The sequence below is a fragment of the Pteropus alecto genome, unplaced genomic scaffold (assembly GCF_000325575.1).
Source record: "Pteropus alecto unplaced genomic scaffold, ASM32557v1 scaffold95, whole genome shotgun sequence".
Taxonomy (NCBI): domain Eukaryota; kingdom Metazoa; phylum Chordata; class Mammalia; order Chiroptera; family Pteropodidae; genus Pteropus; species Pteropus alecto.
In genome coordinates, this window is record NW_006441071.1 from 8,555,086 (window position 1) to 8,569,644 (window position 14,559).

Below are 14,559 nucleotides of genomic sequence, written 5' to 3' on the forward strand. Positions count from 1 at the left end.
TCTTTTTTAAAAAAATCATAGTCTCTGGGGATTTGCAATCCCAGAAGCTAATTTGGGATATCTTGGTTGTTTCAGTGATATTTTTAAAGTCTATTTTCAAGAGGCAAATTTAGTTTTATGTATTTTTTGAAGTACATAGAAACCTAAATGCTATTTTTTAATACCAGAACATATTGTCGAGAAGTTTTTGGATTTAGAAGTACTTTGATAGTGCCATCTAGTGAATGCAATACAGAAATCCAAGTGAAGAGAAATATATTTTGTTTAAAAAAATGCACAGTGACATTTTTCATGATATAAAGAATTTACCAATTTTCCTCTCTGTAGTGCTAAAATGTATTGTCCCCTGAAAAACTCATGTAGCTTTAATGTGTCTTTCTTTATTATGCATTTACTAGATTTTTAAAAACCAAACAATATAAAGGATAACTATTATAAAGCAATGGTTGAGCTTACACATTGTACAGAATTTTAGTAATAACTTCATTGCATTCCTGGGAGAGCTGTCTGAGATAAATAGCCCTGTCATACACATCTGCTGGCATTCCTTAATATTCTCAGGCATGCAATCACTCAAGCCATGTGGGAAAGGAAGAGTAGGTTACAAAAGTAGGCTCGTTGATACTGTGAGCCTTATAGGACTCAAGCAAGTTCAGCTCTGGAACACCGTCTGCCTCTTGACAAGAATGAGATTGTAAAATGCTTTGAAAAGAGGTTGTCAGTGGTGACCTGGATGATAGGAAAAGGACTACAGTACATATCCAAAGAATAGTTAAGGGATTGCAAATACTTATTTTTCATGCAATAATGAATACTAGTATCTCTAATTATTGTTTTTGATTAAAGATTTGAAATGTTTAAACTAAAGGAAGTTAGCATGATAATGAGCAATAAAACTCTCCTGGTGGAATCAAGGACTCCCTATGAAAAATAAATAGCACGATTAGTTTAAATTAAATTTTTAATGCCATCTTCATACTGACCAGATCATACAGAACATACATCCTACTTTTGTTGGTCTAACAGCCTTTTTTCATCATTATTCACCTCTCATAGAAGACCTTTGGCAATAAATTTATGTTCATTTACTACCAACTGCTAAATTGAAATACCTTGATGTTAATTTCCATGTGTTCCATTATTTCACGGCTTTCTTTCTCCAGCCAACTGTTGCCTTTGCCTACACAAACAAGTTGCACTTACATTAATCAATGAAAGCTACTTGATCAATGGCTTATGGCCATATTAAGTGAGTGTCAGTTCTGTCAAAATCTCAGAAGTTATCACTAGGAGAATAGTACCAAGTACAAATTAAATACTGGCTGCTAGGTAGAAGAGGAAAGGTCATTCCACTGGTTACTGCCCTCTAAATCATTTTTAGCCTGGCTTAGCAGCAACTACTCCTTAAATTACATTCAAAGGTGTAATAATACTACGTGCCAAAGGTGGCCTGTTGCATCTTTAACAAGTTGCTCTTCATCATCTCTATTGGCAGAGAGGGAGCAGGAGTTCTGATGGAGCTTTTTTATTTTCAGCATATTTATTGAGTGACATTTGCCTGTAATGCCTCATTGCTTCATCCAGAATCCTTTGCTCCAGAACTGCAGATCCCAGGTCAGCGCTACATGACCAGCTGCATATTTTGAATTTAGGAAGTCATCTTTGAAAGAGGAGTTTAGTCTAAATCATGCATGAAATTTTTCATTATTATAGATTTGTCCTCAGATGCATTTGCCCTTGAAGATATATTATTTATCTTTGTTTCGAACTTTTGGTTTTTGCCTTTGAAGCACTCTTCAGGCACTTAATCAAAGACAGTTATTTCTGTTACTATGAACTTACACAGACAGCATTATAATAAAAATAAAGGAAATAAAGAAATTACTCACCCCAAGGTGTCAATTTTTCATTTTCACTGTTCTCCCCTTTTCCTAAGCTATATTAAATGTAGAGATAATTATATTCATATATTCATATAGTAATTACAAGATTGTATTCTGTGTCTTTCAAATAAATTATGTCATTAAATTTTCCCACGTGTACCCTGCTTGTTATTTTTTTTTTTTTATTTTCTGGATATATAGGTCAGTTTTATGGAATAATCTACTTTGTTTAGCATTAGCTCTGAACTTGTAAATCTGGAAAAATGTATCACGACACCAGTTCAACCACTCACCTCAGGGCGAATTAGTAGTTTAAATATGTGTGTGTGTGTGTGTGTGTGTGTGTAACTATAGAATACATGTCAAGATTGACAGTCTCTAAATATCATCTTATCATTACCTGAGTAGCTCCATTGATGCCTCATAGATAATAGAAATGGATGAAAAATGTGCAGGAAGCCCCTCTCCTTGACATTTTCCCCTATTCCCCAAGAGCTGAATGGCATTGATATTATCTTATAACTGATTGATATAGTGTCTACAAGATGCTACCTTACTTATTAATTTATGAATAATTGTCTCCTTATATTCTGGATACCTATTAAGATGCCTGAACCATATTTTCATATCATCTCTCCATCTCTTCTCACTTTTATCTTAGCTCTCCAACATTTTTTTTTCTCTTTTCTGTATGTCTTTGTGAAGCAACCCATATAGATATGATTCACTAATGTGCATTACTCTCTTAAATGGCAATTGAGAAATTCTCAATCATGTAAGTTGTAAAGGGTACTCCATAGTTTTCACAATTATATTTTAATATCTGTCATAAAAATTATCTTAATTAGTAATTCACTTAAAATTTATTTAAATTTTTAGAAAATGTTTCTATTTTATTATAGTTTTTGCATAGATAATTTTTCACCTTTTGTAAGTATTTCTTGTAGTACAAATTTACTAGACTGAGAATTTGAAAGGTAGATTGATTTTATGTTTTTATGTTTCAGATATTTATCTAGCTTGTTTATGAAAGGACCAGCAAGATGATACAGCTGGTTTAAAGACCATTAAAGAACAGGCATTTATATGTCTTATAGGGAAAGGTATCTAAAATATACTAGAATAAGAAATAAGATTCCTAGGTTAGATGCAAAACTGGTTTATGGACCACAGGGTAAAATCATTAAGCATAGAGCTTATCGTTTCTCCAGGCCAAAAATTTATCGCTCTATGGGACAATATTCATATACTACTATTGGGTAGGATCTTTTGGTTTGCTATTAGTTTTCTAGAAGTTAACATTTACTCTCACAGAGTTGTAAATATCCTAATCAATAGTAAATAGCACATCAAGCCAAGGTGCACACCCCTGAAGAGTCAGACAACTTCAGGTGTCCAGCTAAATCTCTCCTAACACTGTAGTCAAAGGACCGACAGTAAATCCTTTGCTCCATTTCTAAATCTGGGACTTTATTTCTAACACCAAGAAAAATGGCCTTAGGAATTTCCATTTAGTAGTTTTGTTCTTTTTTTTTGTCCTTTTTTTTTTTCTGACAACATAAACATGATTCTAATTAAGACATTTTTTCGGTTACAGTTAACATTCAATATTTTATATTGGTTTCAGGTGTACAGCATAATGGTTAGACATTTATGTAATTCATGATATGAGTCTCCCAGTTAGTCTAGTTCCCACCTGGAAATATATATCGTTATTACAATATTATTGACAATATTCCCTATGCTGTACTTCACATCTCTGTGACTATTTTGTAACTACCGATTTGTTCTTCCTAATTCCTTCACCTTTTTCACCCAGCCCCAACCCCTCCCATCTGGCAACCATCAGTTTGTTCATTATATCTATGAGTCTGTTTCTGTTTTGTTTGTTCATTTACTTTGTTCTTCAGATTCCACATATAAGTGAGATCATATGGTATTTGTCTTTCTCTGACTTATTTCACTTAGCATAATACCCTCTAGGTCCATCTGTGTATATATATGCCATATCTTTTTTATCCAGTTGTCTATTGATGGGCATTTAGGTTGCTTCCATATCTTAGCTGTTGTAAATAATGCTGCAGTGAATGTAGGGATGCATATACTTTTTTGAATTAGTGTCTTGGATTTCTTCGGATAAATACTCAGAAGTGGAATTGCTTAAATATAAAGCCCCAAACCATAAAACTCCTAGAAGAAAACATAGGCAGTAAACTCTCTGACATTGCTCTTGATATTATTCTTTCCGATATGTCTCCTCAAGAAAGAGAAACAAAAGAAAAAATAAGTGGGACTGCATCAAACTAAAAGAGTTTTGCACAGAGAAGGAAACTATCAATAAAACAAAAGACAACCTACTGAATGGGAGAAGCTATTCACCAATGATACATCTGATAATATCTAAAATTTGTAAAGAATGCATACAAGTCAACACCATAAAAACAAATAATCCAATTAAAAAATGGGCAGAGGAACCGAAAAAACATTTCTCTAAAGAGTGCATTCAAATGGCTAATATGAAAAGATGGTCAAGGTCACTAATCATCAGAGAAATGAAAATTAAAACCACAATGAGATATCACACGCACCTGTCAGAACAGGTATCATGAATAAATTAAAAAAAACAAAAAGTGTTGGAGAGGATTTGGAGAAAAGGGAATCCTTATGCATTGTTGGTGGCATTGTAAATCGTTACAGCCACTATGGAAAATAATTTGGAGTTTCCTCAAAAAATTAAAAATAGAACTACTTAATGACTCAGCAATTCTACTTCTGGGTATTTATCCAAAAGGTAGGATGATTCTTGATGCTGATTGTTACCTTGCTTTCCAGGGAAATTTCACTTATTTGCCCTACGCAAAACGAAAGTGCCACGTTTCTGTCAACATTTCTGATCTTTAGTATTCTCTAATTTGGAAAGAATAAATGTGTAGATCACATTTTTATTTCTATTTTTATCATCAATGTGGAAAATTAGTTCCTAATGGCATTTCTGCATTTTTGCTTGTTGTTCGTTGTCTTTGAAGAACATTTATTTTATTATTTTTCTTTCAATAAGTAAAATAAATGAAAGATGTGATATCAAAGGCACTGTTTACTACGTTAAAATTACATCCAAATAAAATCACATAGTACAAAAAATAAGGTCAGATAGAGAAATAATAACAACTTAAAAGAAATAACTGTGCAACTAAGGATCAACTGTCAATCAATGTTGTTGAATCTAGTTTTATGTGAGAATGTATCAGCACAAGGGGAAAAAAATGAATTGATTAAACTACCCTAATGGCCCATTATCAAATTACTTAAATGAGGAAATTAGATTGCCACTAATCTGAGCAGAAATGAAAATTGAGAATGGAAGGGATTGGTCATCTCGGTGTCTCATAAGAAGCTTTTCAAGTTTATTTTTCATTTTCTAAAATGTAGTGTTATATAGATTGGGTATAAACAGCTAATCAGTGGATCTGCATTTTCATAGGTTTCTTTGTCTAGATATTTTACTTTTTTTCTGAATACTGGCTATTATTATGGACTTTTTGTAGAAGTAGAGTCCATACTTAAAGCAGTGCCATCTATCTTCTTGGCATATTATTTGCAACAGAACTTCATAAATAATATTTTAGTCATACAGTTTCTAGTGAAAGAAAAATATGAATTAGAGAATCCATAAAACTTTTCAACGTGAAAGTCAGATTATTCCTTAGTAAAGCAGGTGAAACTAAATAGTGTTCAAAGTTTGGAAAATCGAAATCTTTGCTCTTCATATTTTGTTTTGACACCTTTTCTAGTGCACAAGGTGTCTGTTGCATAATAAATAAATGGTCTGATAGAGTAAAAACTGTCTATATTCTTCACAGCTGGTGCAATGTGCCATGGTGCCTTGTCATCACTTGCCCACACTTAATTAATAAGCATCTGTTTCCTTTTTATATTTACTCAAGATAGTGACTTAATTTTGTATTCTTGATTTTCTACTTATTTCTGGTAATAAAAGGACATTTTCCCTTTTATATTCCTTCTCAAACAGCTTGTACTGACAAAAATTCAGGACATGTTTATTAAACTAATATGGGAAAACAGACAGTGCCAACGAGATTTGTAGTTCTAGAAATTAAAAGATGAAATCACTTGTGGATATAACATTGAATTGGGTTGTATTTTAGCTATTCACAATTTCTGTTCCTGTTTGTTTTTTAGTTTTTTATTACACTACCAGATGCAGTATATAAAAAAATAGAGTTTGAGATAAATTACAAGATAACACAATTATTTCCCAGAGAAGATTTTAGCAGCAAAAGCCCCCGTTTAAATAGGTTTTGTGGTTGTTACTCCTGGGAACCAGGGACTTGACAGCCTGGAGCTATATTGAAGCTAATGATTGACAACTTCTGATTCTCTATTTATATTTCTTATGTGCAGGTCCGAGGGGGAAAATGTTAATAATGCAAAGCTTCTTCAAGGAAACAATTCCAAATGTATGGAGATTGATTTATTGTTGGCTGTAGCCACATAGGTAATTTTCTTTAAACTGTGTATTTTATGCCTCCATACAAAATGTTAGAAGGCCTTTTATGTTGTTTCTTAATTCTTAAGATATTTTAAAATTTGTACCCGCTCTCTTACAGTGAAGAAAGTGTCAGTCATTAACAATGATTATTATTATAGAGCAAAATAAAGCAAGATATAAATGACAAATTGGTTGCTCTTTAACAAAAACTAAATTTGTAAAACGGTATTTTAAAACTACTACAAATATACATTCTATGTCAAGTAGTATTTTAATTGAGCTAATATTTTTTTAGAACACCATTACTATTTAATTACACATTGATCTTTGATGATATTTTTTATAACTGAACAATATGGAAGTCTGATAAAATTTTACATTCTTAAAATGTAATGGAATGCCACAGTTCGTTCTTGTGCATGTTTCCTGAGTTTCTAGACTCTGTTACTCTTAGTCTCACTTATTTTTTCTATCTCGATTACCTTGTTCAAAATCTACTGATCAACAAACAACTTCTAAGTGTGTGTATTCAACTAGTACTCTCTTTTTTGATCAGGACCTAAAAAGATCAAACTACCCAGTAGTAAATATACTGTCTAGATATTATAATATATTTTAACCTAAAACTCAGAACATTATCTTTTGCCTTACAAAATTTGGTTCTTGTCTCTGTCTTAGTTAGTTGATTTACAATTTCTCATGGTCCAAACAAGAAGATTTAGAGCTGTTCCTGTAGCTTCACTTCCTTACCTGATAGATCCAAAAGTTTGCTAAGTTCTATTAATTTTAAGTTCAATAATTTATCTTTTTCATTCCTTTATTCCTATTCCATTCATTTCACAAGGACTATTTCAATAGCCTCAAATGTAGATCTGTCCTACTTCCCTCTAATCTGCTATATATTACTAGTAGTGTGACTTACTTTCTAAAAGGTGAGTCTACTGTGAGGTGGTTTTGCTTGAGAATTCCAGGTGATTACCCAGTGCCTTCAAAAAAAAAAAATGCACAGATGACTTAGCATGAGTCATGAGACCCTTTATAGTCTGGCATTTACTAACGACTCCTGTGTCCTTTTTCAACTACTTGGATTCCGTGAGACTCGCACCTAAGAAAAACCAAACCCCTTCCTGTTTTCCAAACATGCTATAATATGTATTCCTCTTTGACTTCATATATGTTATCTTTCCTCTCAGATATGCTGTCTGTTCTTGTCTGCTTGCAAACTCCTATTTGCTCTTTAAGACACAATTAAAACTTTACGTACTCTGTGATGCCCTCCCTGGTATCTCTAAATCAATAATACTTTTTGTTAACATAAAGCTATCAATGTAAGTATTGATTTATTATATATTATATTATTATATAACTAATTATATATTACATTAATTCCAATAGAAGTATCCAAGATCAAGGAAAATTCTTATTTCCTCTGAAACAATTGTACTAAAAAGCCAACTTGTTTAAGATATTTTGTATACATTATAATACATATGTGCGTGTGTGTGTGTGTGTGTGTGTGTGTGTATTCCCTACTAGATTAGAAGCTCCCTGAAAACAGGCCAGAATCTGATTCATTTTTGTTTTCCCACTATTTGGGATAGGAAAGTCACAGGTGATTCAACTGTTGAGTAAATGAAGGATAGAACAAAACGATAATGTAATTAACTCCATTTTATAAATTATGTAATTACATTTCACTTCAGGTTATAAAATACTTTGTTTACAAATTCTAAATATGTACTGTCTCAAACTGAATGCTGGTGACTAGATAATCATTACATGAATTTAGTTTTAATTATATAAAAAAACCAGAAATACCACCACGAAAGTAATATTTTATAAATGTGTTGTTTTAAAATATCTGACCTTTGTAAATTTTCAATATTTATTTATACTACATTTAAACTTAAAGTTCTTATTTTGTATTTTTTAGTTTTAGGGGAAAAATTGCGTTTTGAAAACAATACTTTAATTTCTAGGCCATAGATGAACAAAATTTAAAATTTAAAATTTTATAAATGACAAAATTTATAGTTATAGGTACAGAGCATATATAAATACATACATACATATATACATGACAATAGCATATAGGTAATGGACTATAAAACAACTACAAACCTTCTTGAAAATAATGTAAATCTTTGCAGAGATTGTTAGAAGAAAACTACAATTGTGGCATTCAAAGTAATAACAGGTACCTAATTGTTTATTATTAAAAAAGAAATCTTTCAGTGAAGGAACTACATTAGGAGTGGTGCTTCACAGTTTTTAGCTTTAGTAGTAAATAATTTTAGAGCCACGTCCTGGACTTGTTGAGTAACTATGCATTCACTGCTTTGGGGAGAAAAAAACATTTATTTAGCATCTATAGACTTACTTATAATTTGACAATAGGTTTTCTGATCAAATTAAATTTATTAAATGTTAATTTCACTGAATATACACTTTTTTCTTCTTAAGTTGCAGAAATTTTTGCAATCAGATCTTCTAGTAAAATAGTCTTGAGCAGTCATCTTTTATAGGTTATCATCAATTTTGCCTTTGTCATAGTCATCCACAAAGTTACTTGGCTGGAAAAAAATGAGTCTAAATTTATAAGTCAGAACAAATGATATGTTCTCTGTATTTATTGTACCAAAGCTATCATCTCTATTTACCTGTTTATTCAACAAATATTTTATGCTAGCCAACTAGATGGCAGACTCCAGTTGAGGCATTAGAAAAACAGCAGAGAATGAGATCCTGTCTCAGGTGAGAATGATAAAAATTAATTTGCAGGTATCTGGCATTTTCTCTAGTATTTTAAAGGGTCATGGTGGGATACTCCGGGTTATACTCTGCGTCTGAGCTGTCCAAGCCTGAGTTGATTCGGTAGAATATATACAATGGGACAAACAGCAAAGCCAAACATGTTCGTGTAGAGGAAAAAATATTTATGTAGCTGCTGTACATACTGGAACAGAAAGGGGCATTCAGATAAGCAGCGGGGAACATTCAAAGCTCATGGAGGCCAAGTCCTTCAAAACTAGGCATGAGGAAGTCCAGGAGAGGACCTAGAAAACCAGAGATTTAGCAGCAGTGGCACAAGCTGACAAATTGTAAATATACTTCCCTTGATATAGAAACTGTTTTACTTTCTTTACTATTTAATTTGGGATTGCTTGTGCATTTGGATTCACAGATTTTGCCATCAAATTCTACACATAGTGGAGGCAGGCACAGAAATGATAGGATTGCCTTCAACTTACCCTCCGTAAATTTTTCTCTTCTCTTTATAATTTATGCATTAGCAAAATAGCAGTACAATCTAATAACTTAAGGTGAACTCATCTATTTTAATTATATGTTATTACCAGACTAGACTGAGACATTTATAATATGGAATGGTTCTGTACTGTCACAGATGTATTCAAAAGTAATTTTTTTTTCGTTTTAGGTATGTATATGCACAAAAGGTAATTGTTCATAGTAAAAGGCGGAATCTGCCTCAAATTAGGAATATATATTTCTTAACCTGGTGGAATAAGTGATAGAATGCTATATTCACAAAGCATGTCTAGCCCTTTGTCTGTGAACAACTGGCTGTCAATAAAAGTGGTTTTCAAATTGCAAGATAATAAGAATCACTGATAAAGCATTTTAAAATATAGATTCCTTAACCTCTACATTGGAGCTTCTGTTTCAGAATGCAAGTGTGGCTTTTTTATCACCGATACTTTACCAAACCCCCCACCAAGTGTCCTGGTATGTAGCCAGAGTTGACAAATCTGGCATAAAACACTGGTAAAGCTGGCATTAGCTGATGTTAGGTTTATTTTCTTGTGAACTCCAGGAAAGCTAGTTAATTTTAAAGCAGCTTTTAATTTATTCATCAGTGATTTATTGAGTGCTTCCTATGTGTTGGCACCAAGCTGTCAGGCAAAAACTAGCAACACAAAAACTCTTCCTTCCAGAAGCTCACAATCTACATATAGAAAATTGAAGATATCAAATAGGAACTAGATTTCTCAAGAACTCACTTGGATTTAAATTAACTGTATCCCTCCACTCTTGAATTTTAAGCAAATTAAAAGCTATCATCTAAAATATCATAAAATAGATAAGGAGATATATGGATACATTTAATTTAATAGAGATTGGAAACTATTTCTCTCTTTTAGATTTTAGGTTAGATTGCCTGTAGAAGATTATAATGTGTCATGTATTAACATATAATTAAAACATATTAACTTCACTGGTGTATACATACACCCACATGACTTCTTATAAATTGGCAGCCAGGAGCTATAGGGTTTGAAGCACCCCTCAATGCAGCCCCTTTAACTCCCCAAATGACAATTTGAATCATGCAGTCAAAGGATAATTAGAAGTGTATGTGTTGTAAAAAGAAATATGTGATCTTGAAAATTAATAAAAAGATTCTATGTTGTCTCTTCATTTTATTTAGCATTATTTCTAAAGTCAGCCCTGTACTTTAGCATCTGAAGGTGGAAAGAGGATTTTAGAGATTACCTAGATTCAACTCCCACCAATAGCTGAAATCTGTTTAATAACATGACTGGCATATGGTCAGCAGCCTCTCTTTGAAACTTCTAGTCGTAGGTGGGGCTCCTAATTTCTAAGAAAATTGAGGATGCCATGGCTAGATTATAAGAACATTCTGTTTACAATGAGCCAAAACTCTTTTTATAAACTCCACCTGTGGAGGCTGCGGTGTTTAGGAGAAGCATACATTTCACTGCATTTCTTTTCATATAAAAACACTGAAGAAATTTGAGGACAGCTATCATTTTCCTCATGCATTTTCTCTTTTCCAGTCTAAAGTTCTTTCTTTAATTGAAAACACATCTACTTTCTGCACTGTCTAGGTTTCTTTCATCTGGGTACCTATCATTTAATCAAAATCTGTCAGAAAACATGCTGCCCAGAAATTGAATTTCAGCGTTGCGCCTTACTTGTTTCAAGACTGGAGAGCTATTTACTCTCCGTGCTTAAGTTTTAAATATTGTATTATCCACATCTGAAAGATGATGAAAATAGCATGTATAACTTCTGAGGTGGTTGTGAGAATCAAATGAGATAACCTGTGAAGAGTCCCTACCTGTCGCCTGTCCCTTAGTGGGCTCTCACTATTGTTCCCTGTGTTCTACCCTTGGTTTGAAGATAGAATACTGGAGGCTGAAGCCTAAAACTTTCCTGATAGACTAGAGAACAGAGGTGGACAGAATCACATGAGTAATGTTAAACCTTCTGTAAATATTCATCTGTCAATATTGATTGTTTATAAGCTTCTGCTATCATTATGTGTAATTCGATCATGAGGTGTGGGAATAGTAAGAAATTTATTTACAGATGATCAGTATCTTACATTAGAAACAACTAATTAGACACTAAACTATGGTAAGAAATAGAGTACCTGAGACATATATTGGTTTTAACAAATATATAAGGATGTATGTAATATAAGATAAGATAAATAAGAACCAGTCAAATAAAGCTTTTAGTGAACACTGCATCTGCTCTTATAAAACTTCAGGACCTGACCTCTGCTAAAAAATAAAAGAGGGTTTGAAAGGCTGAAGAAAACAAATTATAAAGAATGGGGGAAAGGAAAAGTCTTTGTAGATATCTTATTTCAAAATAATGGATTGTCTTCACTTAACTGAATTTTTTTTAGCTAAAACCGAACCAATCAAATTTCAAAGGGACAACTATGAAAATAGTGACCTTTAAGCTTCTTTAACATTCATCTTTTTATTGCCAATTTATATACAATGATCAACTGAACATAAATCTCACATTGCACAATACATTTGCAATTATAACATCCAAACCAATTTGGGAAAGAAACATATGGTCACAGTATTAAAAAAAATGGTTATTAGACATAATGCATTCATATAATTTACTTTTGCTATTTCAAATCCATTTTTTCTATCTCTGAGAACTAAAGAGACATATTAATCTGCTGAAGAATAGATGTATTGTTAAGTAAACCTCTCCACTTGTTTATCTGCTTCAAAGTTTTGACTAAGCACCATCAGTGAAAATGAAATTTCATTTCATCCTTTCAGTGTTTCCTTTGTCCTTGCCTCTAACAGTCCTGTAATGGATCCTGCCTCTCATTTTTTCCAATTATGCCCATAATGCTAATGCCTTTAGGCATCAAATGTCCTGTGAATCTTTTCTGACCCACCTCTTCAGGCAATCATTACAACCTTTCAGCTTCTATTATTGTACTCCATTTGTTAGAGCTGATCAAGCTTGGCCATTGGTTGTAAGGCGCTGCTTAACTCTGTCTGCCTTTCAGGTGCTGTCATTCATAACTGATCACTTATTCCTTTTTGTTCACAACATGTAATCTGATCAATCAGTGTTACTATGTTTGAGATTATCATACCATACCTATTCTTTTCCTCAACTATATGGTAATACATATTTGGAAGATGCCTTCTTGCTATTATTAGTTTTTTCATTTGTTTTATTTGCAGGAAGTTAATTCTCCCAAATATTTTTATTTTTAAGAAAAGCAATATGTATCAATAGAATATGTGTGGATAAAAGTCATTTCATATTTCATAGAAATTTTAAGTCATATTTTATTGACATTCTGAGATGTCTTAAAGCTTCTCTGTTATTTTTTGGTCTTTGCTTATCTGTGTTCTTCTCACCAGTTATCATTTCTCTGTCTACTTTTTCCTCTATGCCTTCTTAAGAGACTCATTCCTACCATGGTCCATTGGGCTTTTTATGGATTAATTTATCTGGTATGTTTTTAAATGATATACAATTAACTAGAGAAAATTTTATACCAGTCCAGAATGAAGAGAATAAATTGAGAAGCACTGTGAAGAGGCAACAATGACAATAAAAGTGTAGAGACATGACAATGACACTGCTTTTATCCTTCCAAAAGTATATTTTGGCTAAACTGTTGCTTTGAATATTAATTGTTGTTGTCATTTTCTTTTAGAGGTATTCTAGAGAAAAGCAACTATATATGTGAATATGAGAATTTTCAATTTTTTTCCCTTTGTTTTACATTTAAGAACAGCAACAATTGCTCACTTTAACAATTATAATGGTCAATATTCTGGAGCATCTGGTTAAGCATGTGATTCTATGACTTTTCAAAATTAAAAAAAAATAAATTTAGCTATCGTCTTCAGTGCACATAATAGTGTCAAACTATTGATTATTTTTTTAATTTTTATATTTTTATTATTTTCAAATATAGTTGACATACAATATTATATTACTTTCAGACATACAACACAGAAATTATACATTTATATATAACTTATGAAGTGATCAACCCAATAAATCTAGCAACCATCTGACACCATACATAGTTATTACAATACTACTGACTATGCTATACTCTAGTTCCCCATAATTATTTTGAAACTACTGTTTGTACCTCCTAATGCCCTCCTCCCTTCACACATCCTCTCACCCCCTAATCTGACAACCATCAAAATGCTCTCTGAATCTTTGAGCTTATTTCTGTTATTTGTTTATACTGTTCACTAGATTCCACATATGACATTTGTCTTTCTCTGTCTGACTTACTCCACTAAGCAGTATACCTTCTAGGTCCATCCATGTTGTTGCAGATGAGAAGATTTCATTCTTTTTTGTGGTGGAGTAATATTCCATTATATATATTCCATTATATATATTCCATTATATATATTCCATTATATATATCCATTGGCTACTGTAAATAATGCTACAATGACCATATAGGTTCACATGTCCCCAAAACTAGTATTTTGGGTTTCTTCAGTTAAATATCCAGAAGTGAGATAGCTGAGTCCTTCTTCTTCTCTTGTTATAGTCTTTGTTTTAGAGTCTATTTTGTCTGGTATAAGTATTGTTATCCCAGATTTTTTGTTTGTTTTCATTTTTATGAAACATTATTTTTTTATCCTTTACTTTCACTCTGTGTGTCTTTTGATTTGAAGTGAGTCTCCTGTAGGCATTATATGTAAGGGTCTTGTTTCTTATTCATTCAGCCACCCTATCTTTTGATTGGAACATTTAATTAATTTACATTTAAAGTAATTGTTGCTAAATATGTAGTTATTGACATTTTATTATTTATATTTTCAATCTTTTTTTTTTTTTTTCCTTTTTCTTCTTATTAAAGAAGTCCTTGTA